The 9,047-nt window shown below is 52.6% G+C and overlaps 1 long non-coding RNA gene across 1 annotated transcript; it reads right to left on the bottom strand.

Moving 5' to 3' along the window:
- Positions 1–1,331: 1,331 nt before the first annotated feature.
- Positions 1,332–8,874, bottom strand: LOC138415107 (uncharacterized). Its single transcript, XR_011247117.1, has 2 exons — positions 8,836–8,874; positions 1,332–1,449 (listed from the first exon to the last, which is right to left on the bottom strand). It is a non-coding gene; the product is annotated as an uncharacterized lncRNA (long non-coding RNA).
- Between the last annotated feature and the right edge of the window lie 173 nt (positions 8,875–9,047).

Genomic DNA, 9,047 nt, shown 5'->3' with positions numbered 1-9,047 from the left:
GTTTTCATCTACCAGCCACTGAGTCCAGAGACCCTCTGAGTTTCTATCCCAAATCTACCTTGCCAGGTTTGGCTTCTAAGCTTGATTTCTAACACTACCACCTATATTTGAAAAATCACACACACACAGTAGTATTGCAGTTATCTTTGCCAAGAGAGAGTCCAGTAAGTAATCTCATGCTTCCATTTGGGCACTCAGGAAGACTGACACCTGGCCCTGGACCCACAGACAAAATGTGTGGATAGAACCACCACCAGCCCCTCAGCTTCAAGCAGGGACCTTTCCTAGTCTTGTCAAAGGCTACTTTAGTCAGGGGCACCATTCCAACTGGCCAGACCACTTCCCCTACCCCATACCTCCTGTCCTTCTCAACTCGCCACCCTAAAACCCGTCCAACTCATAGGCTTTTCAGAATTGGGAGAGGGCCTCTGTGCTGCTCTACACTTTCTTAAAAGATGGAGTCCAGGTGCCCCCAAGCACCCGAAGAGAGAGGGTGGGAAGTAGAGCCCGTGGGGTTGATCCTGGGGACAGAGCGCAGAGATTTTTCTCCTCTGTGCGCTGGGAGCCGCCACCTGCCCATCCCACCGAGGGGTCGCACTCCCCACCCTAGCCAGTCCCGCCGCGAGGGGTGGAGGACTGGGTTTATCAGCAACTTTCGAGACGAGGTTGGCCAGAGCAGGAGGCTGCCTCTCGCCTCCACCCGCGAAGAGCACTAACATCAATACGCATACTAAAAATAAGAAAGAAAAAACCAAGGCTCCACGCGCTTTCAGAGCCACCTCCCCCGCGCTCCCGATGGCTCGCTGGCCAGCCGGCCGCCTTCTCCCGGCAGCCACAGGTTGCCGCAGTGACCTCTCGCTGCTCAGGCCCTCCGCCGTCCCGGGCGTGTCCAGCGCGCGCCACCACCGCTACCTTTTGTCGGCGGGGAGGGAGGGACAGAGCGAGCGAGGGAGTTCGCAGGCCGGGGAGGCGAGCCCCCGGGCGGCCCGCGTGGCAGCGGCCCGGAGGAGCGCAAGGCCCGGAGGGGCGCGGGCGGGAGTACTCACCGGGCCGCTCCCCGCGCCCTCCCGGCCGCCGGCCCGCTCGCGGGCCCGCGCGGCCCCCGACAAGCTCGCTCTCGTCCACTATTGTGTGTTCGGAAAACCGAACCGCCGCGGCGGGCAGAGGAGCTCCGGGGCCCCCTTGGTGGCCGGAACAAGACTTTTTTCTTTCTTTTTTTTTTTTTTTTTGGTGTGTTGTTTCTGAAGTGCAAGTTTTCGTATTAATCTCATACTTTGGCAGTCTTTGTTAAACAGCTAGGCGCGTCACCAGGCTCTTGAACATTTTAATAATTTTTAGACGCCGTGACCTGCGGTTCACCCCCTCTCGGGCCTCCCCCACGAGCAGGCAGTTACTATAATAACGCTCGCGCAGTTCGCTGGGTCATATTGAATTTTGCGCAGGTCATTACTTGGGAGAAAAATGACAGAGCAAGGAATTTGATTCAGCTCATCCTCTCTAGTTCTACTTTTGGCCAGAATCTTCCCGTCCCTTCCCCCAACTCCTACCCCGCAGAGTCCCACTCGAATAGGGACTCAGCCGACCCGCCTCCGCCTTGATATTCCATCATTTCAATATTTTTTCTCAGCTTTCCTTCCGGGGGCACAGAGGGAGTGGGTAGAAAACTACAGGGGTTCACTTTGCAGCCCGTGATGGAGACCAGCACCTGGAGAAGTGGAAATGTGGGGATCTGGGTCCCAGAGAGCGGACTTGAGCCAGAACCCCTATAAATGGCCGCATTGATAGGGCCTGTATTCCCACTCAACTGCACACTCTGCTTTGTTCCGCCCCTCACTGCCAGAGAGATCCCCATTTCTGCCTGAACTGCAAGCTGTAGGGCCCCAGGAATGAGACCTCCACCTCCTGGTGCTGAGATCTGGTCCACAGGCCAGCATGTTTGGGGAAGATAGAATCCTGAGAGAAGGGCTGGACTGCACTGGTCAAACCTGGGGACTTGGCTTTCAGATGCTTTAATTCTCCTTTAAAAATCAAACAATATCCTCCCCACCTCCATTTTTATTTAAAATTACTTCCCATCTATACTATACCTCTATGCCTACCCCCAGCACCACCACCAGGAAGTTCAGGAACAAATCAAAGAGGTGCTTAAAATACTCAAGATTTTCTTTGATTTACCCCTCCAGGACAGGACTAGAAATGGGTGGCATGCCAGTAACACATTTCAACCAGTATAAGTAGATCAGGTGATTATCCCTCCACCCAGCTCAAGTCTCAGGGCAGTGTCTCCAAACGGGTATCCCCCTAGTTTGGGGAGGTTGGGACTAAGCATCCCAAGGCACCCAGCTTGGCTTGGGATGGCAGAAGTCTTCCCTTCCCCATTGTGAGGCCCCACCAAGCCCAGGACCCAGTCTACTCCACAAAACTATTAACTTGCTAACACTCTGTCCTGCAGTGGAGGGGAAGAGACTGAGGAAGAACAGATAGAAATAGATTCTCCGGTTCAGGCTTTGACCTCTACTTCCTCTGGAACCCAGGAATTCCCTCCTGACCTGACTCCCCAGAAAAATCTGCCTGAAGGCCAAGTAGAAATGAGGACCCATACCCAACTGGTTTAGTTTAAAAAAAAAAAAAAACTGGGGTCAAATTGATTTGTTATCTTTTCTGGCCATGTTTCAAAAGGCGTTGATATGAAAACTCTCAAATTATCTTTTTTTCTGGCAGGACAAACACCCAGAGAGCATCTCCAATATTAAATGCTTAGAAGAGAATGATGACATCTCATAATGCAACAAACAGTCATTTAAAGATCCAAAATACGCATATGTCCTGGTGTTATAATTACAGTGTCTCTAAGCATTATACTTATGAGCTAAGCCTAATGCATAGATTGAAAGTTCATTTCAGGTCACCAGTTAGAAAGATCTCTGTGAGGCCATTCAGTGTTTTTCCTTCTCATTTTCCCTCCCTCCTTGAAACAGGAAGAGAGGCATTCTGGAAGAACACACAAGTGTAGGTTTGGGAGAGAGTGAGAGAATTAAGGTAACCTTCTTTCAATATCCAACTGCTTAAACTCCAGCACTTTGGAAGGAGGGATAGGAGTTTTTAAACTCCCTCTAGTCGTGGCCCACGGTTACTGGACTCCAATTGCCTGGACCCCATCTGGGGGTTAGGAATCCCTGAAAAACTAGCCTCCCTGGAGGGAGAAGAAGCTAGGGGATCCAGCTATTTTGCCCCTTTAGAGGAAGCCTGATGGGGCTGGTGTGGGTGGGAGCCAGGTCTTCCCCTTGGAAGGCTTCCTTGGCCCCACCAAACGTCCTACAAGGACGTGTGGGTAATTGGATTTTTTAAATGTGTGCGGCTGGGTAGGTTTTAATTAAATTTTATATGGCGGCTCAAAGGTTATCTTTAGGAAAGAAGATTGCGTAGAGGATTGGCCATGCCCAGAGCGCTTTCTTTTGTGCATCTCCCGAGGCCACCAGAGCCAGTTTGGGGAGGAGGACTTCTTCCCTCAGTTCTTCCTCAGATATCTGCCTCTCCGCTCTCGGTGCCGCTACCCCACTCCCCGAGCCCACGAGTCTTCCTTACCTCGAGCATCCCCCGCTCGCTCTCTTCTCTCTTCGCACACACACACAGCCTCCTCCCCTCTCCCACCCCGCCCCCGCCGCGGCCGGCTCACGCACGCTGTAAACTTTTGACCCTCCAACTTCGCGACCCCTCCGGCAATAACACTGGCCTCACCGCCCAGGGTCTCATTCTGCCGCTCCCGGTGCAGAAACCCAAGCGCAAACCATTTTCCCTGCCTTCCCCCGTCTTCCCCTCCCCCCGGACCCCCCCCTCCCCGCCCCGCCCCGCCCCGCCACTACCTCGACTAAGGGCCTTAGACCTGGGAAAGAGGAGTCAATCTTTTTCCATTATTAAATAACTCCTCCTCGGGAAAAGATGCCAACTGCACTTCCGACTTTTTTTCACCACTTCCCGCATTTTCACCGTCTCTCATGTTAGATGCCTGGAAGAGCTTCTGACGACCCACCCCTCTCCATTCTTGTGTCCCCCAGAGTGGGGGCGCCGTGGCTGTTGCCAGGCGAAAGGACATACGGCAGCCATAGAGTGGCCTGACGGAGAGGGGTGTTTCTGGGCCGAGGAGTGGAGAGAGCTTGGAGGAAGGGTTCCTTGGGACCGGAGGGGGCCCAGGCCCCAGAAGGCTTGAGAGAGCTCAGGGTCCAGGCTCTGCAAGGCCCAGCGGGCCCCGGGCCACCTTGCCGGACCGCTCGCTGGCGCCTAGAAGGCTCCAGCCTGGCTGTGAACTTGGTCTAAGGCGGACTCTGCTGGCAGCTCGGGGACGTTACAGCCTCTGCCTCAGCTAGTGCAGCGGCCGCGCAGCGACCTGCCCTCTTTCGCTTTCCTTTGCTCCCAAATATCACCTCCCAAGCCCCCAACTCCCACAGAGAAGGATTTTGTTCCTCCTTCCCTAGGGACCCTTGGGAATCTGTAAACAGAAAAGAGAGAGTTGAGACACATACAGAGAAAAAGAGACTAGGACAACAAGAAGCTCCGATATATCGGGTTTATGCTCCACCGTGTCCCCAAGGCCCCAAAAGGAGATGTTTCCACATGCAAGGACTTTCCCCCTTCTGCTCCCCTAAACGCTCCTTTTTCAGGCTGAATCCACACCCCTCCACCGGGCCTTCCTGGGTCATCTCTTGACTAGGCAAGCGGTGTTGGGGCATTGGAAGTACCTTCCTCTCTAGACACATTCGTCCCTACCCTGCTCGGCTCCGGCTCCAGGGGTCAGGGATGGTCAGCCGCTGCGTTCAGAGGCCGCAGCGGGGCCGCAGCTAGGGAGGCTCAGACCAGAGCGTGGCTCTGCAGCGGGGGCCGGGGGGTTGGGGGAAGCTAGAGGAGGCCAAGAGGAGATTTAGGGAGAGAAAAGATAGGACAGAGGACGCCTGAAACATCGAAGGAGAAAGAAGCGGGAGAGAAAGAGATTAAAACTTGGGAACGTGCTGATCTATTCGGAGTCCGACAGGTCCAGAATGGCCCTAAGGCCAATCCTCTCCAGTCTCCTGAATCCCCCACTTCCTCTTGAAGCCCGAAATTTCGGTCTCAGTAAATTCGCCAAAAGGAGGAAAAAATCGGCCTAAACCTGTAGGAGCGCTGAAGGTGACGGCGGTGCGGCCGGCGGCGCTAATGTATGCGGCAGCGGCTCGGAGCCCCAAGTAGGCCGGCGCTCGGCCCGTCTGCTGACCTCTTCGTGATCCCGGACTCTATGAATTATTGATGAGATATGAGCGTTGATTTCCCCTTTCAGGATGCAAACTCCATTATATTGTTAAAATGGCGATTTAATCGTTGAGAATAGCTTTGGTGTGGGTTTTTTCCCCCAACTCATTTGCGCCTCCTTCCTTTTCATTTAACTCTCTTAATTAAATCCTTTAACAGATTTTAATCACTTTTTGGAGGGAGGGATAGGAGGAAGGAGAAGGCCATCACTACCACCAACAACAAACACTAAACACAAGCCGGAAAGCCATAAAAAGCTTCTACCTTGGGGAAGTTGAAAGGAAGGTGGGGAGGGGATGTTAACCCCTCTAAAAATGTCCTGCTGGAAACAACCACCATTGGAGTCCTGGGGCAAGCTAACTCTGAAGTGTTTGGGCCTGGGAAATGTTTAATTCCACCCTGAAGAAGTGTGTAGTCCAACTGTGAAGAGTAAGTCAGGCTCACCCTTCTTGCTGAGAAGTCAAGGGACATGCAGCTTGGGGAAGACACGTGTTTCTTGTGGGGAAGCGATTCTCCAATCTGAGCCCCAGGGCAAGGATTACTGATAAATGTCCATTTTCCTTAAAAGCCCCCAATTTCTCCCCTCCCCCATCCCAAACAGCTTGGTTTCCAGGCGGTGTCTGGGTTAATTAATATGGATGTGTAACAGCGCTGCAGCAATCGATAAATCCCGCTGTGGGCAGATCCCAGCCTCGAAATCTGATTATTCCGAGAAACTCCAAAAAATGGAGACAGTGACCAGTAGGCTCTGCCCTAAAAGAGGGGAAGTGTTCTTGCTAGCCCTGTTCTCCTTGCTTGGCTGGGCTGATCCCAAGCTGTGAAACCCATACAGGCAATTGCCTTCTTTGCTCTGTCCCAAAAGGGACTGAGTTTGGGAGACTGTGCTGAGTGGTCCGCTTCTCCCTCATTTGGAATCCTTGGCGTCCATCTCAGCATTCAAACCCAAGGATAAAGGAACCATCCTAAGAGAGGAGCTTACTCTTGGATCCTCCCCCCCCCCATCCGTCCCCACCAGACCCCAGTGAATACTTGTCACAGCCAGGGAAGAGTTAAGTGTCCCTGCAGCAGTTACAGAGAGGAAGCCGCCAATGAAATATGGGTGCTTGGAACTCCAGGCCCGGCTGGCTTTCCTGTTTACACTTCTTTATACTTCCTCCCACACCACAGCCTCAGAGAAACAAAACAAAAATAATAATAAAAAATGACCAAGTAAAACAAAAAATTAAATTGTCTGTTGAGTGGTGGTCAAGCTGGCCTCAGAGGGAAAAGGGAAACTATAGCCTTACCCTCCGACTGCCAGTCTCCTCTACCCTGCCCCAGGTGGAAGGTACCCACAGATGGGCATGAGGATTTGGCTAGTAAGTTCCAGCCTGCGGCTCAAAAGGTTGGGGCCTGAATCCAGCCAGGGAGAGGAGAGAGAGGAACAGCCTTCTTGGAGAGTGTCTTGGGGAAGGCTAGAGAGCAAGACTTGGCCTGGGGCAGAGATAGCTCCTTTGCATGAGAAATCCCTGGGAAGCTTTCATCTTCTCCCCCAACAGATCCTTGCTGGGATTCATGGAAGACAGTTACCCACAGAACCTGAAGTGGGGAAGAGGAAAGCCCAGCTAGGATGGGATCTTCCCCAGTTAGGATCTGCTCAGAGCAAGAGGAGATCCTCCAAGAGTTTTGGCTATTGTGGCAGAAGTGGGCACCCACACCAGAGCTGCCCTTTGCCATTTCAGAAAATCTCTCTAGATATGCCCAGCAGATGTCCCTGGGCTGCTGGCCCCATACATTCTTTCTCAGAATTTGCAGAACTGATGTGGGAGGGGGCCAAAAAATCTTTAGCGGCAGACCCGGTGATCTGGGGTTTCTGAGAGGGTGGCTGGTGGCATCAGAGTGAGACCAAGGGCACCATAGGAATGCGGTTGCCCAGGAGTCCCCTCATCGGATTCTGTGCCCATTACCTTCTTCCTTTGCATCTTATTTAACTCATTTGCCTTGTCCAGAGTGGAAACTTGTGGAAGTCATGCCTCCAAATTTTACTAGTATTTTAAATGGTGCTTGATGTCCTCTGGGAACTGAGCAGAATCTCCTTTCCATGGGATACAGATGCCCCAACATTCTGGGAGAGATGTGTCTTCACACCAAGGGGAGGACACCTATGCACTCAAAGCCTCTGTCCTCTGTCCTCTTTGCACTCAAAGCCCATGAAGGGTGTCCAGTAAATTAGGCCTGGACAGGGATCTGAGAGCTCAGGGAATAGAGAGCAGCTGCAGGAGAAAGCAGAGATGGGGAGAGAGTGTAGATGTTCTTTAACGTGAAAAGGGGAGGATCTGTGACCCTCTCCTGGTCCCAAAGACCAGAAACCCCTTAAGTTGTCACAGACCCAATTCCAGGGACAACAGGAGTTGGTGAGCTATATCTAGAGATGGCAAAAGCAGGCATGAGGGGATGGTTGATCTGAATGTGTCTTTAAAAATGGAGAGGTCGATTTGGTGAGGAAGAGACATCTAGCTTTCAGAAAGAGGGTGGCTTATCCTTAGAAAATAACGGGCCCCCTGGGGGTCAAATAATGCAATCCTTCTGGTTTGTGGTGCCACAAAACAAAGGGCCTCTAGGCTCTGGTAGGGAGAGAAGAAGAAAGGAGAGGAAAGAGAACACCTTTCCAATTTTCTCTCCCAGCTCCTGAGACCCTTTCACTCTCCCGACAGTTGGGAGTCTGTGTTCTTCAGCAACTTTTATTTTTGGAGGGATCGCTAGGGATTTGCTTAAACACATAGATCCTCTAGAAAGGATCTATAAAAAGAAGCTCTCCCATTCTCCCCACTCCTGGCCAGGAATTAGGTTTTGGATTTGAGGGAAATGCCCCCCTCTGTCTTCTCCCCACTGGGACCTCAGGACCCTACATAGAGTCAAGTCAGCAGATTGGCTTGGGACCAAAAGTCTGAAGCTGGGTGCAAAGGCAGGCGCACCGCTCTGCATTCCAGATAGCCCTGAGGAAGGCATAGAGAACCCAGGTACCCCCTTTCATGGGTTCAAAGTTCTAAAAGCCAGAGAGTGCGCCAGTGCAAGGCAGCCCACAGCAGCTGCTCAGCCTTCCCCAGGCTTTTTCTCAGCTCAGATGTATCCAGATAAAAGTGCCTAGCGGCGCGCCCCCCCACACCCCTGACAAATGAATGTCATAAAGTTTCTTTCCTGGGGGTGGGGAGGCATCTGTCTGAAGATGCCCAGTAGTGGAGTGCCCCCCCCAACATGGGGCCCTCCTGTCAGCAGTACACACCCCTCCTTTTTGCCCCCTAAATTTCCAAGAGGACTGAAGGAACCCACACAAGCCTTTTGCCCACAAAGAGTCAAGCACTCCTGCAAATAAAACCAGGCACCCAACGACTGCGGAGGCCTTATCACACTGAACTAGGTGCCCCACTTAACACCCAGCTGGTCAGAACTTGGTGCAAAACCAGGCTAAATTTCCCCCACTTATTACCCTATAGCCCTGCTGGAGGCACGGTTTCCTTCCCCTAGTTTCAAGCCCCACAATTTCAAGGGGAAAAGCGAAAGCTGGAAGCAACTTACTGCGGGAGAGCTGGGCCTGGGCTGCCGCCACACCACCGCCTTCTGGGCCCGGAGAGCGCTCACCTACCTCTGCCCCCTTCCCCACCACAGCGAGCAGTTAAAGTGTCACTTAACATTCTGGAGAATGTGAAATATACCGCGCGGTGTCAACTCCCCAAAACCATAAAACTAACTTTATGGACCTCACGTGACTTTCTCGAGCCAGTGAGGGG

The sequence above is a fragment of the Ovis canadensis genome, chromosome 11, assembly GCF_042477335.2.
Source record: "Ovis canadensis isolate MfBH-ARS-UI-01 breed Bighorn chromosome 11, ARS-UI_OviCan_v2, whole genome shotgun sequence".
Lineage (NCBI taxonomy): Eukaryota > Metazoa > Chordata > Mammalia > Artiodactyla > Bovidae > Ovis > Ovis canadensis.
This window is presented reverse-complemented; position numbering and strand designations above follow the sequence as displayed.